Raw genomic sequence first — 24,348 nt, 5'->3', positions numbered from 1 at the left:
GGGGGCGCCCAGCACATTAGTGCAATAGATAAGGCTACAGCATTTGAAACCATCTTCAGGCAGAAGTGATGAGTGGATGATTCCTCCAGGGTCATCCAGCTCCTGACCTCATTACAGCCTTGGTCCAAACATGGACAAAAGAGCTGGACTCAAGAGGTGGGGTGAGAGTGACTGTCCTTGACATCAGGGCAGACTTTGACCGAGTGTGGCATCAAGGAAACCAAGCAAAACTAGAGTCAATGGGAAAACTCTCCCCTCATTGGAGTCATACAAAGGAGATGGCTGTGGTTGCATGACGCCAACTCCAGCATGATGCTACTATCAAACACATCCTCCCCTCACCATGCCTGTAGGCATTCCATAGGGACCTTTCCCTCCAGGACACTCTGGTCCATTCCTCCATCACTCCCAACACCTCACTCCCTTCCCACGGCACCTTCCCATGCAATCACAGAAGGTGCCACACCTGCCCCTTTATCTCCTCCCCCCTCACCGTCCAAGGGCCCAAAATCTCCTTTCAGATGAAGCAGCATTTCATCTGCACCTCCTTCAATTTCATCTACTGTATTCGCTACTCCCAATGTGAGCTCCTCTACATTGGAGAGACCAAACACAGACTGGAATACCTTTGGTCTGTCCACAAGCATGACCCAGACCTCCCTGTCGCTTGCCATTTTAACACTCCACCCTGCTCTCATGCCCACATGTCCGTCCTTGGCCTGTTGCAATGTTCCAGTGAAGCCCAACACAAACTGGAGGAACAGCACCTCATCTTCCGATTAGGCACTTTACAGCCTTCCGGACTGAATATTGAGTTCAACAACTTTAGACCATCAGCTCTGTCCTCTATCCTCATCCATTTTTTAATCCCCTTTTTTAAAATTTATTTTTATTTTTTATCCACTTATTTTCATTTTTGTTCATTTATTCATTGTTTTATCACCCTTTTTATCCCTTTCTCCATCCTTTTTCCCCACCACCACCCCCTCCCCTCACCTCATCCCCACAAGGGCTATCTGTCACTTGGTCCATGTCATTCTTTCACACAATGCTGACTCTTGTTCTGCTCTTTTCACATTCTACTTTCTTACCTTTAAGCCGCTATCAGTACCCTTTATAGCCCTCACCAATACTATTAACACTCTCTTTATCTTTTTGTCCATGGCATCTTTGTCAACCTCACCTTTGTGCCCACCTATCGCTGGTCTTTTATCCAGCTTCACCTGCTTTCACCACTCCCTTAAACAGTATAAATTTCATCACATTTCTACTTCCCTTTAGCTCTGGAAAAGGGTCATACAAACTCAAAGAAAGAGAAACTAGGAGCAGGAGTAGGCCGTTCAGCCCTTCGAGCCTGCTCCGCCATTCAATATGATCATGGCTGATCCTCTATTTCAACACCATATTCCCACTTTCTCTCTGTACTCCTTGATGCTCCTAATATCCAAAAATTTATCAATTTCTTTCTCGAATATATTCAGTGACCCAGCCTCCACAGCCTTCTGTGGTAGAGAATTCCACAGGTTGACCACCCTCTGAGTGAAGAGATTTTTCGTCGTCTCAGTCCTAAATGGCCTGCCCCATACTCTGAAACTGTGGCCCTTGGTTCTAAACTCCCCAGCCAGGGGAAACATCCTTGCTGCATCTAGCCTGTCTAGCCCTGTTAGAATTTTCTATGTTTAAACAGATCCCCTTTCATTCTTCTAAACTCTAGTGAACATGTGCCCTGTCAAACCAATCTCCCCTCATACGACAGTCCTGCCATCCCCAGTATCAGCCTAGTGATTCTTCGTTCCACTCCCCCTATGGCAAGTATATCCTTTCTTAGGTAGGGAGACCTAAAGTACATGCAGTACTCCAGGTGTGGTGTCACCAAGGCTCTGTATAACTGCAGTAAGACATCCCTACTTCTGAACTCAAATCCTCTTGCAATGAAGGCCAACATACCATTTGCCTTCCTAATTGCTTGCTGCACCTGCCAGTTTACTTTCATGACTGGTGTACAAGGACACTCAGATCCCTTTGTACATCCACATTTCCCAGTATATCACCATTTAAATAATACTCTGCCTTTCTGTTTCTCACACCGAAACGTATAACCTCCAAATACAAATATAACCCAAATACACCACATTCACTGAGAGAAACTCTGTTTCGTTCTCCACAGATACTGTCAGACCTGCTGAGTTTTTCCAGCATTTTCTGTTTTCATTTCAGATTTCCAGCATCCGCAATATTTTGCTTTTATCTTGGACAGTTGTGGTTGCTGGAGGTCAATTACCTCAGTTCCAGGACATCATTGCAGGAGTTCCTCAGGATGGTGTCCTAGGCCCAACCATCTTCAGCTGCTTCATCAATGACCTTCCTTCCATCATAAGGTTAGAAGTGGGCATATTCGCTGATGATTGCACAATGTTCAGCACTATTCAAGTCTCCTCGGGTACTGAAGCAGTCCATGTTCGAATGCAACCAGATCTGGACAATATTCAGGATTGGGATGACAAATGCCAAGTAACATTTGCGCCACACAAGTGCCAGGCAATGACCACCTCCAACAAGAGAGAATCTATCCATCCCCTTTTGACATTCAATGGCGTTATCAGCATTGAATTTCCCACTATTAACATCCTGGGTGGGTACTTTTGACCAGAAATTGACTGGATCAGCCATATAGGTACCATGGATACAAGAACACGTCGGAGGCTGGGGATTCTGTGGAGAGTAACTCATCTCCTGACTCAGCAAAGCCTGTTCACCATCTACAAGGCACAAGTCAAGAGTGTGATGGAATAATTTCCACTTGCCTGGATTAGTGTAGCTCTAACAGCATTCAAGAAGCTTGACACCATCCAGGAAAAAGCAGCCCACTTAATTGGAATCCCATCCACAAACATTCACTTCCTCCACCACTGACGCACAGTGGCAGCAATGCAGCCACTTGCCAAGGCTGCTTAGACAGCGCCTCCACCACCTAGAAGGGCAAGGACAGCAGATACATGGAAACACCACCGCCTGGAAGTTCCCCTCCAAGCCACACACCATCCTGACTTGGAAATATGTCGCCGTTCCTTCACTGTCGCTGGGTCAAAATCCTGGAACTCACCCCCTAACAGCACTGTGGGTGTACCTACACCACATGGACTGCAGCGGCTCAAGGAAGCAGCTCACCACCACCTTCTCAAGGCAACTGGGGATGGGCAACAAATGCTGGCCTCTTCAGCTAGCAATGCCCACATCCCATGAAAGAAGAAAAAAATAATGAATTTCAGGTTATTGATGGTGCACCTGATTCCCCAATAGGATCACTCCCCACCCACCCCCTGTCTCCAACTGTTGCCAACACTTCCCAAAAGTGCTGAGCTGCGGTGAGTTTATCTGCTTGATGCCTGCAGTTTGTTACTGGAACAGTAGAGCAGGAGGTTTACAACAACTTCCTGCCCATTGCTCACTCATTTCCTCCTTCAAGCTCAGTCCAGTGTCCTTTGTCCCTTATCAGTTTGGACAAGATGACAAAGCTTTTAATAAAAACAGAAAATGCTGGAATCAATTGCCAGATCCAGGAGCGTTTGCTTTGAGCAGCTGTGATCCTTGGTTGCAAGAGTAATCCCAGAAGGGAAAAAATCAGTTCGGACCAGCACTCTTATTTTAAAGTTTTTATTGGTGTTAATTTTTTAAGGTATACAAAACCAGTTTGGCCCGGTATTCTTATTTCCAGTTTTTACTTCTTGTTAGCTTGTGTAGGCCAGGGGGGGCGGTGGGGGGGAGGATTTTTGGAGGGTATCTGTTTGTCACAAGCTACCAAATAACTTTCACCTTGCATTTGATGAGCAACATATGACATTTAAGTTGCTGATGAGCAGAATCTCCCAGCTCCCAGTTAAGTCATTATTGTCTAATTTATTCCATCTCATTCTGCAACATCAAACTCTTTCAATCATTCCTTCATTCATTCCAAATCCAATAGATTCAAAATATAGTTGGAGCTGATTCAATTAGCGAGCAACATCATCAGCTTAACACTGGGGTGAGTCAGCTCTGTCTCTTTCAGGAGTGGTACAATCACAGAAGAATAGAAAGGTGTATTAAATGCTAAATTTTTTGGTATAAAACTATTTGCATTCAAGAGTCCAAATGCAGAGCTGGGTACTAGCCTCCCAAGACAGAACTTGTTTGCATGCAAAATTTAAAGGGCTGAGGGCAATTAAAAGGGAGTGTCAAAATTAGCAGCCAAAATTTCAGAAAGACATTGGAAAACTCCAAAAGGCATCTCATCCCAACAACAGCAAGGGATGAGAATTGATGACCAACATAGAAGGGAAAATGGAGCCTTTCTGTAAGCGGAGGAGAATCCAGTGGAGGTAGTGCATCAAGAACTGGTTGTGAGGAGGGTTGCCTTCTGTACCACCTGAACACGCTGGCGGGGGAGGAGGAGTGGGGGGGCGGTGGGGGGCAGAGGTTTCCGGCCCTGTCCACCACCGGGATTGTCCGGTCCCACTGAAAGTCAATGGACTTGTGGCAGGGCTGCTGAATCTCCCGACCAGGTCCTGCCACGACGGGGTTGGAAAATCTCGGCCCATATCTACTGGGCGGCATTGCAGCATGTCTGCAAAGAGACACAGCCACATTTCAGACCATTATTATTCCAGTATGGGAGCTGTAAGCATCCTGGCTACAGAAGCCCCCCAACCAATCTCAGATGAAACAGCTTTCTATAGTCACAACCAAACAAGTGCAGCAACATCTACAAATGAAGATCCCTGGCATTTTGGCCAACAGGACTAATCCTCACTTGCCGACAGATGATCAAGCTAATGCGATTTCTCTCATGCGTTGTCATGTAGTGTTGGACGTTTCTGAAGAAGTACCCAGCATAAGAATTGGGCACTTCTACTTATTGTAAAGATGCATCAGGGGCTTTGGCTGTGAAGCAGCTTTCTGGGAAAGGAGATGTTTCACATACAACTGGACCAGCCTAGCATCGCTTAGTTGTTCATCCTCTTCTTCCAAATGCATCAGTATGGACGATTCCCATGTGGAAACTCTTTGATGCTGGTCATCATACTGAAAGAGAGAGACAGAGAGAGAAGACACTTTTCACCTGTACATCACCATGTCCGTTAAATTAATTGCTGTTTATAACTCACTCCCTACCAACCCTCAACTCCTGGTAATTTGCCATCAATGACCTGACGACTTCATGTCAGGGAATTATGTGCATAGATTAATGATGTTCCCAACAGGTGACTTGATTGTTGTTCATAGCATTTTGCAAAGAATTGATAGGGTAGACAAGAAGCAACATTTTTCCACTGGTGGGAAAGTGAACAAGGAGATATACCACAGCCGGGTCCATCAGAAGAGAAGTTAGAAAATACTTCTTACTGCAAAAGGTGGTAGAAATGAGGAACACCCCTACAAGGTTCATTTGATGCAAGCTCAATAAATAATTTTAAATCTGAGATCAATAGATTTTTAATAGGGAATGGGTGAGTCGAGCGGAAGTACAGCCATGATCTCATTGAATGGCAGAATAGGCTCAAGAGGCAGAATGGACTCATCCTGCTCCTATCTGTTTCAGACAATAGATTCCAATGCCCATTTCAGCAAGGATTATGGATACTTGAGCATGGATGATTTCTAGACACTGATTAGTTGAGACTGAACTGCATCAGATTTCACGGCCTATTACTCCCAGTTTGAGCTCACTGTCAGGGTGTGATAGATACTGATATTACTGTGTGGAAGAGATAAATTCTTTATCCTAATATTACTCTGGAGTAAACCTTCCTACTACCCTGAGTGTTTCTTTCCCTATGCCATCTGTAACAGCCAGTAATCCTCGTTTACTTCTGAGTTGCTGTTGTAATAATTGTTATTTTACTCTGCTACAAAAGGGACAAAAAAAAACTAATTAAATATGCTTGCGATCTCTTGCTGTAACATAAGTCATTGTGGTGATCAGTATTAGCATTGGTACAGAGGTTGTGCCCTGCAATTATAATTTAGAAAGTGGGAAAAGAAAGATCTCTGTTCCCCAGACAATGGAGACTGTACAGGTTTTTTTTAAATCATTAGCATCAGTAATCTATTTCTGATGTGAAATCCCAAACAACTTCCAGTGCAGTGCCTTTCGTCTGCCAGCATTTAATGTAACAAGAGAATTAATAGGCAACTGCAGTTAAAAAATACACAATCCACTAATGCTAACAGTCCTGTAAGTAGAGTTTAAAATCACATGAGAATTTACAACTAAAAGTGAGAATTATTTAATGCTTTTAGTGTTCCAAGGTGTCATTCAGGGATTAACCTGGGATCATTTTAAATCTGGTGCATTAGAAATATTCACACAGTTCTGTAAGGATTTTGGATAAAAGCTTATTGCCATTTAGTGAAATACAATAGAATCACACCTGGCTTCAAAGTGAATTTATTTCCTTATTGGTATCTGTTTACTGTAACCTGGGTGCATGTAAAAGATTGTCTATAATGAGACTTGATCTTTTGCTTTTGCATATAAAATGGGCCTGCAGTGCTGCATAGCTCAGGGCTGCGGTGCTGCATAGCTCAGGGCTGCAGTGCTGCATAGCTCAGGGCTGCAGTGCTGCATAGCTCAGGGCTGCGGTGTTGCATGGGTCTGTGATGCGGCACAGCACAGGCCTTTAGTGCTGCATAGCTCGGGCCTGTGGTACTGCACTGACCTGTCCTGCTGCACATGTAGGACCTGTGGGGCTGTGCAGCTAGGGCCTATGGTGATGGGAACTGAAGCCTGTGGTACTGCAGACCCAGGGTCTCTATGTATTACTAAAGTTATGTCGAATTTAAATAAAGACATTTATCGAAGCATTGGATTGTGATCTGGTACATCAGTTCCCGTTTAACCTCATGATTATAGTGCATTTCTGATCTCGGCTGTACACGTCACTATATAATCTTGATCAAAGTGTAACATGGCAACCAATTGCTGCTGTTTTCATTGCTCAATACACTGAAAATTATCAGCCCAGAATGTGTCAAACATCCTTCACACTCCAGCAACTTCTTGTAAAGGATAATGTTTTAATTTAAATTCATTTGCAGCCTGGGAATAAAAGAGCTGCGATATAAATATTCCAAATTAATCCTATTTTTTAGTAAATGGTGTTGAGAGCTCTTAACTGAAGTCCAGCAATTCCTTGCTTAATTGTTTTTTTCCATGGAGGTGTTCAGTGACAATCCCGTAGATATTAGGATTCAGCTGTAAATTAGACAATGGACAGAATTGTCCCAGATTTGCACTAAGTGCAGTAGCGGGCGGGTAAAACAATGTTTTTGTTGTTGGCCGCAATGGCAGCTTTTCATTCAGTATCATCCCAAACCCGCCTCTTTAACTATGCATTTCCGGGAAACATGCCGTGTTGGGGGGCAGGCAGGCTCTCATTCAACCGCCACGCCAAGACCTCGCCGCTTCAGCACGCTGGGCACCATATTTAAGGTGCAGCCGCGTGCACACCTCTCTGTGCTTCCAGCCCATGATCACTGCAAAGGAGACATGGTCCCAAAAGACAAAAAGACTGCAGTTCCCAGGTTCAATGATGGGTCCCTCAAGCACATTTTGGATGCAGTTGAGGCTTGCCATGATGTCCTCTATTCCCGCTCTGGTTGTAGGATGGGCAGCAACATCACCAATCCGGCTTGGGAGGCGGTGGCAGTGGTGGTCGGCGCCAATACCCTTCAAGAGAGGACAGCAAGAGGATGAATGATCTCCCCCGTTCTGTCAGGGTAAGTCACTCTTCAGATCGCTCTCAATTCACACACTCACAAACCCATCACACACCCATAGGGCCCTCACTCACTGCTGGTTCATGGAACATCACTATTCACGCCCTCACACACAACTTCATTGTCCTCATCCCCTCCATGGGACCACTCACCACACAGGCATACTTATCATCTGGCCAGGCAGTGTCCTGCTTACACTCTCTCCACCTGTACTGATGCAGGACAAGCTGGCACACAACAAAAGGGAGAGGTAGCAGACTAGAAGAGGGATGCCTGAAATCATGAACCTCATGAACTTTGAAAACAGAGCCATCCAGCCAGCTGGTGATGATCTGGACCATTCCTGTCCTGATGGTGAAGTCGGCGCTGCTCTATCAAGTGAGGATCCAGCAGTGCAACATCCATCAGACAACCATGCTGTGAGTGATGTGTCCCCTTTCACAGGCCACTGCCATGCACTGATTATCTCCCCTTGCTTTCACAGGCACATCTGGGAAACAGCCAACAGAGTCCATGACCCAGAGCCTTCAATCAAGCCCCGAAGAAACCTCTGAAGAGGAATCTAGAGACACCCTCTGGGAAAACCCATCACAGCGCTCACCCACACTCTCCACCAATGCAGAGACACACACCTCAGTAGGACCTAGCTTTACAGTAGCCTCGGGATCACAGTCTGGTGAGCGAGCGCATCGCACTGTCTGAACCAGAGCAAGCGAGGCAGGGACTTGTCAGGTATCTGGCACTCAGAGGCCAGAAATTTGTCGAGTCTAAGTCAGGTGACAAGCCTCTGGACTCGGCCATACCTCAGTTGCTGGAGCTGCAAAGGCAAGCTCAGGAACATCAGGAAGGGATGTCTGCTGCACTCCTCAGATTGTAAGGCACGATGGAGGAGTCTGTCCAGCCTCAGGCTGACATAATAGCATGGTCATGCCAATGCGCCAAGGTCAGCGCTGGTAGGATGGCGGCCACCATGGAGACCTTGGTCCAGGATGTTGCACCAGTACTGCTGAACTCCGTCACCAACACCATATTTGGCCTCCAACAATGTGTACATGAGAGGGGTGCCGGGCAGCTCGATCTCACTCCAGCTAGCCTGTCTCCTCAAGGGGTCAGCCAGGGGCCCTTGTGCACCCATAGGGAGGATGATCAACAGATGCATACACCGGGGCCATCTGCCCATGTGACTCTGAGAATGCCAAGCCCACCCGAATCCCCTCTTCCTATGAACTCACCCACAGGCTGAGGAAGGTGCCACGACCACACAACAGGGCCCCAAAACCAGGCCGGGGCCCTCTAGGTCTTGGCCCTGCAGAGGACGCCCACCAAGGTCACCACAGACAGGGTGTCACGGTTGGCAGATTGTCTCCACCTCAGTTGTGGATGTCTGGGCAACACCAAGACACAGCGGAAGGGTTAGGACAGTTAAGAAGATGTAACTCTTTTGTTATAAGACAAATAAACTAAATCAGGGAGTATGAAGATGTAGCTCTTTTGTGTCAAACGAGGAAACTAAATTAACAGAATTAGGGACAAAGTGAAAGGCAGCCCATTGAAGGGAAACTGCAAACATTAAACCAAAATGTGATTAACAGGGTCAATAAAACACCCCAGTCCCCACGGTCCCCACCGAGCATGGAAGGCCTCGACGGTGCCGGCAGACACCGCGTGCTCCCTCTCTAGGGGCATTACAGCTGCGAACGTAGCCGCGGAAGAGGGACAGGCAGTCGGGTGGGACGACCCCCTCGATCGCCCGCTGCCTGGGCCGGTTAATGGCCAACTTGGCCAGGCCCAGGGGCAGGTTCACGAGGAGGCCCTCCTCCCTCCCAGTCCCCCTCCGCATCAGGTGCCCATAGATCAGGAGGGTGGGACTGAAGTGCATTCAAAACAACAATAAAAAGTTTTTGAAATAACTGGAAATGGAGTGCAGCCAACAACACCCTAAATAGACATTGTCCACATACTCCACAAGGCCGCAGGTGATGCAAGTACCTTGGGCGTCCATGAACCTACACATCCTATGGTTGTATGGGACAGCTGGGTGCAACACCCTCCACCCCAGATCCCTTCTGGAAAGTGGGAGGACACCCCCCTGGAGGCCCTGCCCCCCCCGCAACTCCCCCCCCCCCCCCCCCCCCACCACTGGGGACCTCCAGATGGCAACAAGGCACGCCAGGGCATGTCCAGGCGGCGGGGGAGGAGAAGGAGCTGAAGGATGTGCAGCAGCAGCCCGTAAAGGAAACCCCTCGGTGCCGTGCTAAAGGGAATGGAGGGCATTTCCGTGAGGTGACTCAAGTTGCGGGGCACCGACTCTCGAGGGAGGGTTCGGGGCTTGTGGCCAATTTGGAATTCCGTCCAAACAGGGGATACGCTCGGACGGTAGACCACCGCTCACCTGGACCACCTCGAGACCCAGAATGACGTTGGGGCTGAGCACGGCCGTTCTAAGGTCTTGACTGGCATCGGCTGTGAGCTGGATGTCCATGGACACGCGTCGCGCCTACTCGTGTGGAATCATCCAGCCCAATCCTCCGCCACCCAGCACGTCCCCGATCCTGGTCACCCCGGCAGCCACAGCCCTCCTCTCCGCCACCCACTGAAAAGGACGGAGGGGCAGATTCCTGAGCAGTGACTCTCTGACAACAGCCGCTACTCCTGACGGGGGAGAGCTGCGTCACGAGGCGACCACGTTCCAGGGTTTGATCAGGTCCTGGTAAAAGACGGGCAATGCCTGCAAGGAACCATGAGGTCCGCTCAGGTCTATAAACAGGAGTTGCACCTCATAATTCAGGCCGTGCACCTGGCGGAAGAAATACATCACCAGGGCACACCAGCTAGCAGGGGGCTCAATGTAAAGGTATCGCTGCAGGGCCTGAAGGTGGAAAGTTGCCCTCCCTAAGCAGGAAAATCAGAACCTCAGCAACAACCCAGCCCAGCCTTTTGTGCCAGAAGAAATTGACGAGCATTCTCTGGATTTTTGTGACAAAGCCTGGGGGAGGGGTCAAAGTGACCAGCTGGTACCACAACATGGCGGCGATCAGCTGGTTTATGACCAGAACTTTACCCCGGTAAGACAGCACTCGGAGCAGTCCTGTCCAGTGCCGCAGGCGAGCGGTGACTTGCATCTCCAATTCCTGCCAGTTTGCCGGCCAGGATTCCTCAACAGGGCAGAGATGGATCCCCAGGTAGAGGAAGCTGGTCCTGCTCCAGGTGAAGGGCCTGAGCTCCTCGGGTAGGGGATCCATCTGCCACTGACCAATCAGGAGTCAACTTGTCCCAGTTGATCCTAGCAGAGGACGCGGCAGAGTAGACCTCCTGACACTCGCGCATCCTTCACAGGTCAGCCGGGTCACTAAACATAAGGAACACGTCATTGGCGTAAGCTGAAAGGACCACCCCGATGCCCGGTCTGTGCAGAACCAATCCCGACAACCTCCTCCGCAAGAGGCACAGGAAAGGCTCCACGCAAATAGAATACAACTGGCCAGACAGGGGGCAGCCCTGACGTACCCCTCTCCCAAAGCGAAGGGGCGCCGTCAGGGACCCGTTAACCTTCACTAGACACTCCGCGGCGGTGTACAGAAGTCGGATCCGGGCGACAAAATGCGTCCCGAACCAGAATGCTCGCGTGTCCCGAATAAATATTCGTGATCCACCCTGTTGAACTCCTTCTCCTGCTCAAGAGACAGGAAGGCACTCGACAGACCAGCCCTCTGGGAAAAGTGGATAATGTCTCGAGTCAGATGGACAATCGAAGATGGTAGGGCTCAGGATGGTGTAGGGCTGGTCAGGGTGGACCATGTGATCCAGTATGGTGCCAAGGCGAAGATCTTGGCCCTGGTAAAGATCTTGTAATAGGTGCTGAGGTGGGAGACCAGGCGCCAGTTTGTAAGGAGGTGGAAATCCCCCTTCCTTGGCACTATCCTGCGCCTCGAGAGGGGCATCTCCCTGGTAGCGAAACTCTCCCCCAGGTCCCCCATATAGTCGCTCCCCAGGATGTCCCAGAACGCCCTGAAGAACTCCACGGTCAGCCCGCCTAGTCCTGGGGATTTGCCCCTGGAGAGACCGTCGAGTGCGCCGGTCAGCTCCCCCAGACTTATAGGGGAGTCGAGCTTTCCGGCGCACTCCGGGCCGACCTGCGGCAGGTCCTCCCACAAAACTCTGCAAGCGTCCTCACTGGACAGATCTGGAGAGAACAGGGCAGTGTAGTAATCTCAGGCGATGGCCCTGATGCCCTCCGGGTCCGAGACAAGGGATCCGTCGTCGGCCAGCAGTGTAAAGAGCTGCTGACGGACCCCGTGCCTTTTTTCCAGCGAGTAGAAGAAGGGGAAGCCGTGGTCCATCTCCTTGAGGAACCGGATCCGTGACCTCACGAACGCGCCCCGAGACCCGACCAGTTGCAGGTCCCGCAGCGCGCCCTTCTTCTCATCGTACACCGACCGCAGGGCCGGGTCCGCGTCGGGCTGACGGAGACGTGCCTCCAGGTCGAGCACCTCCTTCTCCAGCTCCTCGACCCCGGATTTCCGCCTCTTTGTCGACCCCCTCGCGGACTCCTGACAGAAAACTCGGACGTGAGTCTTGCCCACGTCCCACCAGAGCCTCAAGGAGGGGAAGCCTCCCCGCTTCCTCCTCCAGCTGGCCCAGACACGACGGAACGAGTCCAGGAACCGCTCATCCTCCAGCAGCGGGTTGTTAAAGGGCCAGTACGCGGACCCCGTCCGAGCGCAGAACGGAGCGAGCTCCGCCCACACCAGACGGTGGTCCGTGCACGGCACCCGCTGCACAGAAGGCGACGGAACGCAGGACACAAACACCTTGGAAACATGAAGGAGGCCGAGTCTGGACGCTCGGACTCCAGGTGATACAAGACTGAAAACGCTGGAATCAGGATGGAGATTTCGCCAGACGTCCACCAAATCGAAGGACCCATAACTTAATCACACCGAGCGTGCGGTGCTGGGCACCGTGACGGTCCCAGGCCTCGTGGGTACAGTTGAAATTCCCCCCCCCCCCCCAAGGACAATGCACTCGCCCGCGTCGATGGAGCCCAGATGAGTGGACACTTAATGAAAGAAGCTCGCTTGCTGCTGCGCGCCCAAGCGCCCAGTCAGGTGCAGCAATCGGCCTGGCACCGCCTCCTTGGCCGCCAAGATCTCCGCCTGAAATTGCGGGGCCACCAAGATAGTCACCCCGCCAGAATTGGAGACTAGGTGACTCATGTAGACCGCCCCCACCACCCCCCCTCGCCCCCCCCTCGCCACTCCAGGAGCCGCGTGGCTTTGTCTCCCGGAACGGTCTGGGTTTCCTGCAGGAAGCACACCGCATACTCCGTGTCCAGGAGGACCGAGAGGGTCTGGAACCTGCGCTGTGCGTCCCTGCTGCTGCCGTGGATGTTGAGGCTGGTTGCGGTAGCTTTCAATGTCAGAAGTACGTGCTACCCTCATCATGCCGAGAGTAAGAAGGGGAGGACTATTTTAATCCTTCCTCTCGTTCAGGAGCCCAGCGAGAAATGTGCGGAATCCCCTCTTAGCGTCGCGGCCCAACCCAGGAGGTTTTTATGGCCTTGCAGGTGGACCGGAACACAAGGGGAAAAGAAAGTCACTGTCCCAGGGCTGAATGGACCCTGTGGTGGTGACTGGCGTTACTTGCTAAAAAAAATCCTGCAGTTCCTGTAAAGGGATGAGGGGAGAATTGGTGGGGGCACCAGGGGATCCAGCACTCACCCGGTGCTCACTGCTGAAACCCTGCCCTCCTCCAGGTCATCGCCACCAGCTTCCAACCCCTCACCCGTATTGAGTATGGGGGCTGGTTTGGAGCTGTCAGTGGGCTCCACCTCCACCTCGAACCCCACCCCCGGGACCAATGGGGGTTTGGGCTCCCCAAAGAGGGCAGAGCGAGGGCTTACAGGGCAGAGACGCCACCACCGCTTCACTGGGGGAGAGGACACATCTGACCCTGCGAGTCGCGATGCTCCGCACCCCCCCCCCCAGCCGCCCGCCATCATTCTGAGGGCTGGTGTCTCTCCCGGGGTAGGCTGGGGGCTGGAGAGACCTCCATCTGCGAGACCCCTGCCGCCTTGTCCAGCCCCTCTGGACGCTCCGCCCTCTGGGGTTTGGGCAGGTCCACCCTCTTTAACAGGACCACCGGCTCGTATTCGAGCGCCCCCACCCCCACCAGACCCGGGAACCCGCTCGGAGACGACGTCGGGGCCCAGCACCATGGTGCTGAGGGAGCGCGCACGTTCACAACTCTGAGGCCCGATGACTTTTGTACCCCCGCCCCCCCAACTCCCCCCCCACCACGAGCTGGTGCCTTCAGGGGTCTGGAGATCAAGGTGGGTTTGGGGAGGTCTGGGAGGGGCCGTCTCCGCGCGGCGAGTCTTCCTCCGCACCTTCCTACGTCGCGGGGTCTTTCCCTCCCGCCTCGTTGGCGGTGGTTGCCAGCGGCACCTCCCCTCGTGGAGGGAGGGAGATGGAGCAGTGGCGGGTGGGGGGGTGGTGGGGGTGCTGGGGGAGGAGCGGCAGTGCCAGCCGCGGTTGCCTAGACGGTGCTCGTGGGCCTTGGAGGCGGCGCAGACCTTCCTCACATGCCCCAACCTCTTACACGGGTGGCACCGCTCGCCATCCGCCGACCAAAAAACATGCGGCAGGCGGCCCCCCCACCCCCTCAAAGACAAATTCAAAGCCCCTCTCGGTGCACTCCTCCTGGGCCAGGCGTTCAAAAACCTGCTGCCGGAAGGAGTACACAGGACAGAGGTTAGCATCCTTCAGGCCGGGTGGGATTGGCGCCTCCCCTTACCTCACCCCCTCCCCCCCACCCCTCCCTCCCCAGATGACAGGGGTGGGGAGAGGAGGATCCCTTTGGGGATGAAGGGTGGGATATTTGATAATATCAGCCTCTGGGCCGTGGCCTCCAGAGGGTCGACGGCCAGGAACGTCCTGCCCACCGGGAGAGCCCCTCTGAGGGCGAGGTGCATCACCCACCGGGTCAGTGGAAAGATGACGGCCTTGCCGCACGTTTTAGAGGCTGCGACTGTGGCCGAGGGGGTCGACCATCCTGGCCAGAGCCTTCAACACAGGCCTCGATGGTCATTGTGAGGTGGGTGCATCACTTCACCCCGAGCTGACGTGTCCGCAATTTAAACGGTGACAGGGCCGCGGGAGAAGCAGGGGCCGAAGAGGCCACAGCCCCTGCGGAAGCGGCCTGAGAGGCCCCGTCACCAGCGAAGATGTTGTCTTCCCCGATACAGGTAAAATATACACAACAAACAGGGCAAAGGGAAGTGGGAGTAAGGGAGAGTGAGGGGTGGGGGGATGGGGCAGACAGAGAGGACAGCGGTTGAGGGGTTTCTTGAGCTGGGGGAGTTCCAGTATTCTGCTGCAGGAGTCTTCACCTGGGAAGCTAGCCCCACCCAGGCACAGTTCAGGAACGATGCTAAATGTCTGTAGATATAGTTGGCCCTGGGCAGTGCTCGCTAACCCAGGCCGGGCAAGGGAGGGCAGAGTAAGGTACAGGTCTTCTTCCCCCCAAAGTTCTGTCTCTCACGGCCCTCCCTGCTTGGATGTTCCATTCCTACCCCTGCAGACAACTAGACAGACAACAGGCAGTTCTTTTCTCCCCCCAGGCACCCACCTCTTGCAGCAAAAGTCCTCCCCCTCCGGCTTGCGTTAGGTCCTCTCCCCTCCCCAAACTCCAACTCCCAGGATCTTCAGGCCTTGTTGGGCCTTACAAGGCTCCACCCTGCAATAGCAGGTTGTAATAGCAGCAACAGCAGCCTTGTTGGCAGCCGTCTTCTTGCTCCAGTTGAGGGCTGGAAGGAAACCCCCCCCAGCAGCAGGAACAGCCACAGGAAACCCCCTCAGCAGCAGGAACAGCCACGGAAAACACCCCAGCAGCAGGAACAGCCACGGAAAACACCCCAGCAGCAGGAACAGCCACGGAAAACACCCCAGCAGCAGGAACCGCCACAGGAAATCCCACAGCAGCAGGAACCGCCACAGGAAATCCCACAGCAGCAGGAACCGCCACAGGAAATCCCACAGCAGCAGGAACCGCCACAGGAAATCCCACAGCAGCAGCAACACCCACAGGAAATCCCACAGCAGCAGGAACCGCCACAGGAAACCCCCCAGCAGCAGCAACACCCACAGGAAACCCCCCAGCAGCAGGAACAGCCACATAAAATCCCACAGCAGCAGGAACAGCCACAGGAAACCCCCCAGCAGCAGCCACAGAAACCCCCCCCAGCAGCAGGAACAGCCACAGAAACCCCCCCCAGCAGCAGGAACAGCCACAGAAACCCCCCCAGCAGCAGGAACAGCCACAGAAACCCCCCCCCCCCCAGCAGCAGGAACAGCCACAGGAAACCTCTCAGCAGCAGGAACAGCCACAGGAAACCCCCCAGCAGCAGGAACAGCCACAGGAAACCCCCCAGCAGCAGCAACAGCCACAGAAAACCCCCCAGCAGCAGCAACAGCCACAGAAAACCCCCCAGCAGCAGGAACAGCCACAGGAACCCCCCAACCCCAGCAGCAGGAACAGCCACAGGAAATCCCACAGCAGCAGCAACAGCCACAGGAAACCCCCCAGCAGCAGCAACAGCCACAGGAAACCCCCCAGTAGCAGCAACAGCCACAGGAAATCCCACAGCAGCAGCAACAGCCACAGGAAATCCCACAGCAGCAGCAACAGCCACAGGAAACCCCCCAGCAGCAGGAACCACCACAGGAAATCCCACAGTAGCAGCAACAGCCACAGGAAACCCCCCAGCAGCAGGAACAGCCACAGGAAACCCCCCCAGCAGCAGGAACCGCCACAGGAAATCCCACAGCAGTGGGAACCGCCACAGGAAACCCCCCAGCAGCAGCAACAGCCACAGGAAACCCCCCAGCAGCAACAGCCACAGGAAACCACCCAGCAGCAGCAACAGCCACAGCCACAGGAAACCCCCCAGCAGCAGCAACAGCCACAGGAAACCCCCCAGCAGCAACAGCCACAGGAAACCACCCAGCAGCAGCAACAGCCACAGCCACAGGAAACCCCCCAGCAGCAGCAACAGCCACAGGAAACCCCCCAGCAGCAGCAACAGCCACAGCCACAGAAAATCCCACAGCAGCAGGAACAGCCGCAGGAAACCCCCCCAGCAGCAGGAGCAGCCACAGGAAACCCCCCAGCAGCAGGAACAGCCACAGGAAATCCCCCAGCAGCAGGAACAGCCACAGGAAACCCCCCAGCAGCAGCAACAGCCACAGGAAACCCCCCAGCAGCAGCAACAGCCACAGGAAACCCCCCAGCAGCAGCAACAGCCACAGGAAACCCCCCAGCAGCAGCAACAGCCACAGGAAACCCCCCAGCAGCAGCAACAGCCACAGGAAACCCCCCAGCAGCAGCAACAGCCACAGGAAACCCCCCAGCAGCAGCAACAGCCACAGGAAACCCCCCAGCAGCAGCAACAGCCACAGGAAACCCCCCAGCAGCAGCAACAGCCACAGGAAACCCCCCAGCAGCAGCAACAGCCACAGGAAACCCCCCAGCAGCAGCAACAGCCACAGGAAACCCCCCAGCAGCAGCAACAGCCACAGGAAACCCCCCAGCAGCAGCAACAGCCACAGGAAACCCCCCCAGCAGCAGCAACAGCCACCACCAGCACCAAGCACAACCACAGAAACAGCTCACGGCTCAGCAGTTACGAGCTGCTGCTGAGACCAATCAGGAAGCAGAGCCTGGGCACGGGTGTTAATCCCTTCTACATAATGTTTATTATTGTCAATAAACTCACAAGAATGTCTTCCTGTCTAAGGCTTCTTGTTCTGATGAGCTGTGTTCTTGTCACACAGATGTGCAAACCTTTTTGCACAAAATAAAGGCAGGTGTCTCAGTCCAGGGCCTCTTCCCTGTGCTCTGTGCAGCCTTCAGACCAAAGTGATGGTCCGGCCTCACACACCATCGACACAATCTGGCAGCCATGAGGTCCTCCCGAGCACGCCTGCCTTGTTTAGCCAGTGCGAGGGCTTCACCCCTGTCATTGTCGCCTTTGAGGCCCTCCTCACCCTCACCCCCATTGACGTCCTCCTCATCGGAGGAGACCTCCAGCTCCTCCATCTCCATCATCGGCCAGCTCCTCTCCCTGTTGTAGCGCCAGGTTGTAAAGGATGCAGCAGACGATGATGATGTGTGACACCCTCAGCGGACTGTTTTGCAGGGCTCCACCAGACCAGTCCAGGTACCGGAACCTCATCTTCAGCATCTTGATGGTCTCCTCCATCAACCTGCGAGTTGTAGCATGAGTCTCAACGTACCTTCGCTCTGCTGCAGTCTGAGGCTGCTGCATGGCTGTCTTCAACCACGGTCTCTGTGGGCATCCCTTATCACTGAGGAGCCATTCCTGCAGCTGCTGCGGACGCTGAAAGTCTTCAGTGACCTGTGACTGACGGAGAATGTAGGAGTCATGCACACTCCCTAGGAACCATGTGCAGACCTGCAGGATGTGTTTCTGGTGGTTGCACACCAGCTGCACATTCAGCGAATGGAATCCCTCGCGGTTGACATAGTCGACCACGTGTTGCGACCGAGATCTGAGTGGCACCTCAGTGCAGTTGGTGGCGCCCTGCACCTACAGGAAACCCGAAATCTGGGCAAAAGTAATCGCTCTTGCATCCTGGTTGTCCTGGCCCCGGGGTGAAATGCACAAAGTTGTGTGCCTTGCGAAGGTGGCATCTGTGACCTCATGGTTGCATTTGTGGTGGAGGCTTGTGACAAAACAGTCCTTTGTGAGAATGTTTCACGTTATTGACTTCTATGTCTTTCTGTTCTGATACATTTGGACAAAATCCATTTTTAGCCCAACTTGTTTTGATACAATCAGCTACAAACAGACAAGCGACTGGGTCCTTCCCCCTAGTGACAATAGCATGAGCAAGTGTTATCTATAGCTCAGTTTGGTAGCATTCTCTTTTCCTGTCTTTTTTTTTTTAAGAGTCAGTAGGTTGTGTGCTCGATCCTACTCCAGGACTTGAGAACAAAAATAATAAGGCTGATGCCCCAGTGCACTACTGAGAAAGTGCTGCACTGTCAGAGGTGCCACTTTTCAAATGAGATATTAAACCAAGGCTCTGTCTGTGTTCTCGGGTGGGTGTATAAAATGCCATTGCCATTTTTTGAAGGAGAGTTATCGTATTCACTATACCCCCTGACCTTCCCCTCTCCGATGCTGAACGTTCAGTGCTCAGCAAAGGACTTAGTTTCATACCCTTACGCCCTCACCTCAATGAATTTCGGGCTCGGCATGATACTGAACTCTTCTTCCGCCGTCTTCGTCTCCGGGCTCACTTCTTTGGGCAGGAGTCCTCTCCCAGTTCAACGGATCCTTTTACCCATCTTCAATATTCTCCCTCCACCTGGACCCCTCCCTCTGGATTCTTACCTTCTCTCGATCTTTTCATTGAGAACTGTCGGCGCGACATTAGTCGTCTCAATTTCTCTGCTCCTCTCACCCATTCTAACCTGTCTCTCTCTGAACTTACTGCACTCCATTCTCTCAGGTCCAACCCTGACATTGTCATCAAACCCGCTGACAAGGGTGGTGCTGTTGTTGTCTGGCGCACTGACCTCTACCACGCGGAGGCTGAGCGTCAACTCGCAGACACTTCCTCCTACCTCTCCCTGGACCATGACCCACCACTGAACATCAAGCCACTGTTTCCAGGACTGTCACTGACCTCATCTCCTCTGGGGATCTCCCTCCCACAGCTTCCAACCTGATAGTCGCCCAACCTCGGACAGCCCGCTTCTATCTCCTACCCAAAATCCACAAACAGAACAGCCCCGGTAGACCGATCGTCTCAGCTTGCTCCTGCCCCACAGAACTCATTTCTCGTTATCTTGACTCCCTTCTCTCTCCCCTTGTCCAGTCCCTTCCCACCTACATCCGTGATTCCTCTGACACCTTACGTCACATCAACAATTTCCAGTTCCCTGGCCCCTACCGCTTCCTCTTCACCATGGACGTACAATCCCTCTACACCTCCATCCCCCACCAGGATGGTCTGAGGGCCCTTAGCTTCTTCCTCGAACAGAGGCCCGAACAATCCCCATCCACCACTACTCTCCTCCGTCTGGCTGAACTTGTTCTCACGCTGAACAATTTCTCCTTCAACTCCTCTCACTTCCTCCAAATAAAAGGTGTGGCTATGGGTACCCGCATGGGCCCCAGCTATGCCTGTCTCTTTATGGGGTATGTGGAACATTCCTTGTTGCAGTCCTACTCCGGCCCCCTTCCACAACTCTTTCTCCGGTACATCGATGATTACTTTGGTGCTGCTTCATGCTCTCGTCAGGACTTGGAAAAATTTATTAATTTTGCTTCCAATCTCCACCCCTCCATCATTTTCACGTGGTCCATCTCTGACACTTCCCTTCCCTTCCTTGACCTCTCTGTCTCAATCTCTGGTGATAGACTGTCCACCAATATCCATTACAAACCCACCGACTCCCACAGCTATCTCGACTACAGCTCCTCACACCCCACTTCCTGTAAGGACTCCATCCCATTCTCTCAGTTCCTTCGCCTCCGTCGCATCTGTTCCGATGATGCTACATTCAAAAACAGTTCCTCTGACATGTCCTCCTTCTTCCTTAACCGAGGTTTTCCACCCACGGTCGTTGACAGGGCCCTCAACCGTGTCCGGCCCATCTCCCGCGCATCCGCCCTCACTCCTTCTCCTCCCTCCCAGAAACATGATAGGGTCCCCCTTGTCCTCACTTATCACCCCACCAGCCTCCGCATTCAAAGGATCATCCTCCGCCATTTCCGCCAACTTCAGCATGATGCCACTACCAAACACATCTTCCCTTCACCCCCCTTATCGGCATTCCGTAGGGATCGCTCCCTCCGGGACACCCTGGTCCACTCCTCCATCACCCCCTACTCCTCAACCCCCTCCTATGGCACAACCCCTTGCCCACGCAAAAGATGCAACACCTGCCCCTTCACTTCCTCTCTCCTCACCGTCCAAGGACCCAAACACTCCTTTCAAGTGAAGCAGCATTTCACTTGCATTTCCCCCAACTTAGTCTACTGCATTCGTTGCTCCCAATGTGGTCTCCTCTACATTGGAGAGACCAAACGTAAACTGGGCGACCGCTTTGCAGAACACCTGCGGTCTGTCCGCAAGAATGACCCAAACCTCCCTGTCGCTTGCCATTTTAACACACCACCCTGCTCTCTTGCCCACATGTCTGTCCTTGGCTTGCTGCATTGTTCCAGTGAAGCCCAACGCAAACTGGAGGAACAACACCTCATCTTCCGACTAGGGACTTTACAGCCTTCCGGACTGAATATTGAATTCAACAACTTTAGGTCGTGAGCTCCCTCCCCCATCCCCACCCCCTTTCTGTTTCCCCCTTCCTCTTTTTTTTTCCAATAAATTATAAAGATTTTCCTTTTCCCACCTATTTCCATTATATAAAAAAAAAATATAAAAAAAAATAAAAAAAAACCCACTAGAGCTATACCTTGAGTGCCCTACCATCCATTCTTAATTAGCACATTCGTTTAGATAATATCACCAACTTTAACTTTAACACCTATGTGTTCTATTGTACTATTGTGGTTGACATCTTTTGATGATCTGCTTCTATCACTGCTTGTTTGTCCCTACAACCACACCAACCCCCTCCACCTCTCTGTCTCTCTATCTCTCCGCCCCCCACACACACACCTTAAACCAGCTTATATTTCAGCTCTTTCCTGGACTCGAACTCAAGTTCTGTCGAAGGGTCATGAGGACTCGAAACGTCAACTCTTTTCTTCTCCGCCGATGCTGCCAGACCTGCTGAGTTTTTCCAGCTAATTCTGTTTTTGTTTTGGACTTCCAGCATCCGCAGTTTTTTTGTTTTTATCTTTACTGTATTGGTCAATATTTATTCTTCAATCAACATCAATAAAAAGCAGATGATTGGGTTGTTATGATATTATTGTTTGTGGAAGCTTGCTGCCTACAAATTGGCTTCTGCATTTCCTACACAACTTCAAATGCACTTTGAGATATCCTGTGATTATAAAAGGTGCAATATAAATACAAGTCTTTCTTCTTTTAGTAGTAATAGTGGGACAGGACTTACACCTATCTGATGAATTGTTCAGAATCCGCTTAATTCAGACAACACCCTCTCAGTCATAGCTTGCCACTATGGGGAGGTGGGGTGGAAGAAACTGGAGCGCAGCTGCAAGATTTAAATCTCAGCCGCATTTAAAATGACCATGAGTCATCAGAAATCATTTGTTCCTGACCAGCAAGATTGCCAATTTTGAAACGTCTGAGAGCTCAGGTACAGGAATAGATACAAGATGTTGATTGAGGGATCCTACTACCATGCTTTCATTATGAAATTCTAAATACTAAAACATACATCTTCATTTGTTGAAAATGACCAATGTTGGTGTAGTTAAAGAGTATTTGGACAATTTTCTTGTAATATTCTATAGATTGCCCGTCGAGCTGAGAGTTTTGGGGTGAATTTTGAAGCATAATGTTAAACCATAAAATAACACGTGACTCAGATAATTTTTCTAATCCTGGGGCTATTACCTCTCCTTATCAATTTCAGATTTTAATTGTGTTTAGTACAGATGGGTGGCCCTTGTTTAAGTAGGTGTGTGTCCTTTTGCGCCATCCTAATTCAAATGAAATAAAAACGCAGGCTGGATCTTGCTGGGAAAGTGACAGTGTGTTAGCGAAGCATAACATTATTAATTCTTAAATCAGATAGTAAACCCAGGGATTAAGGGATAGTCCAGGAGTTGTCAATCTCTAGAACTCGCTGCTCAATTTATGCCGCTCTACCAATTGCTTCACTCCGACAGCATCTCACCCTCAGCCTCCCTTTCATTTTTAAGAACTTGCTGGATTTACACATTAATTGCTCATTAAACTTATTGCAGAAAGTGATTAACAGTGTAGATACTTTTTAATGATGCAATAATTGTTAATGCAAAGTCAATTAACCTCTCTGATCTAGAAAGGGAACAACTTGAATGGGTGCAATCTCATTCCTGCATGTAGTCAATTGTCAATTGAGATTTTAAAAAAAAAGTTATATTTCAATGTTTTTCTTGTTTTTCCTTCCTGTCCCTTTTTTTCTCCATTGCTCTCACTGCACTATTATCATCTCCATCCCAGCACACCACAGTGTAAAATGTTTTGAGATGAAGGATGCAGAAAAAGGGTTCACTAATGACATGTGATATAAGTTATTGGGGGAGGCAGTAGCATAGTGGTATTGTCACTAGCCTAGCAGATGATGAAATTTGAATTCAATAAAAACCTGAAATTGAAAGCCTGGTGATGACCACAGGGCCATTGTTGCAGAAACCCACCTGGTTCACTAATGCCCTCATGGAAGGTCCACATGTGACTCCAGACCAACAGCAATCTGGTTGACTCATCCCATCAACAAAAAAATGCCAGGATCCAGCCTAATATTTTAAATTTGACAGCCAGCAAGTATTAACCATAAAATCTGGATGACTAACTCTATTCATTCCAATCAACACAGGTAAAGATGTAAAGATTTTTAAAATGTGGGAATGGGAAAGCTGCACAAACCGAATAATTTCTTTATATTTGTCTTCTATTTTCTACATATTAATAGAATGGTATTAAGTACTAAGACAGCTGCCCCTGGTATGTGTGTACAGTGGATTCTCTTTTAACAGTAGAACTGCTTCAAAGCTCCTCAGATCACCAATATCACCACCATTGTGAATGATAATGAGGATCTTCAGCAAATTTTGACCTTGGATTGCTGCTGGAGAATTGAAGGGAACAAATAGAAATTGTCACCACTATCATCTTTGCAGCAGATTTCCAGCTACTAGACCACATCTGGTTAAGTATACCTGGCATCCAGTGGACATAACACTAGAAAATACCAGCAACACTAAAATGAAATAAGTCCAGGTTAATGTGTCTCCATCAAATTATTTACCTCTCCTACCCAATCCGTTCAGCACCACATGGCTGTCACTTGATGTATCCCAAAGAGGGATTGCTAAACCTGTTACCATTATAATCTCACTGCGTGTCATTGGAATTTAGCCATTGGTTGTTCAATAATCTGTTTGGTAGTTGATAGTCTCAAGCCATGGTTTAATAGAATGCTTATTTAGCATTTTTCAAAGTCAAAGAAGATTATTGAAGAGCACAAAATTAAACCAGTAAACTGAAACAAAGTAAAGAGGGTTCCCCAGTCTCATCCTAGTCTCCTTCATTATAGGCTGGGTGAAGACTCCCTGAAAAAGAGTCATGCTGACTTGAAACGTTAACTCTACTTCTCTCTCCACAGATGCTGAATTTTTCCAACATTTTCTGTTTTTATTAGTAAAGGCACATACTGACTCATTGTCACTGATGGCTCACCATCCAGATTCAGATGCCAAAGTAAAGTAACTTAACAACCCAAAAACTGTAATGACCTTCTCTTCACACGATAGAGCCAAAATTTCTGATCGATTCATCCCTAGAATCAGGGTTATAAATAATTCTGTAGTAACGTTTTATTCTATTGCAGTTTAAAATGTCTGTCTTGATATTT

The sequence above is a fragment of the Carcharodon carcharias genome, chromosome 3 (assembly GCF_017639515.1).
Source record: "Carcharodon carcharias isolate sCarCar2 chromosome 3, sCarCar2.pri, whole genome shotgun sequence".
Classification (NCBI taxonomy): Eukaryota; Metazoa; Chordata; class Chondrichthyes; order Lamniformes; family Lamnidae; genus Carcharodon; species Carcharodon carcharias.
Note: the sequence above shows the minus strand (reverse complement) of the source record.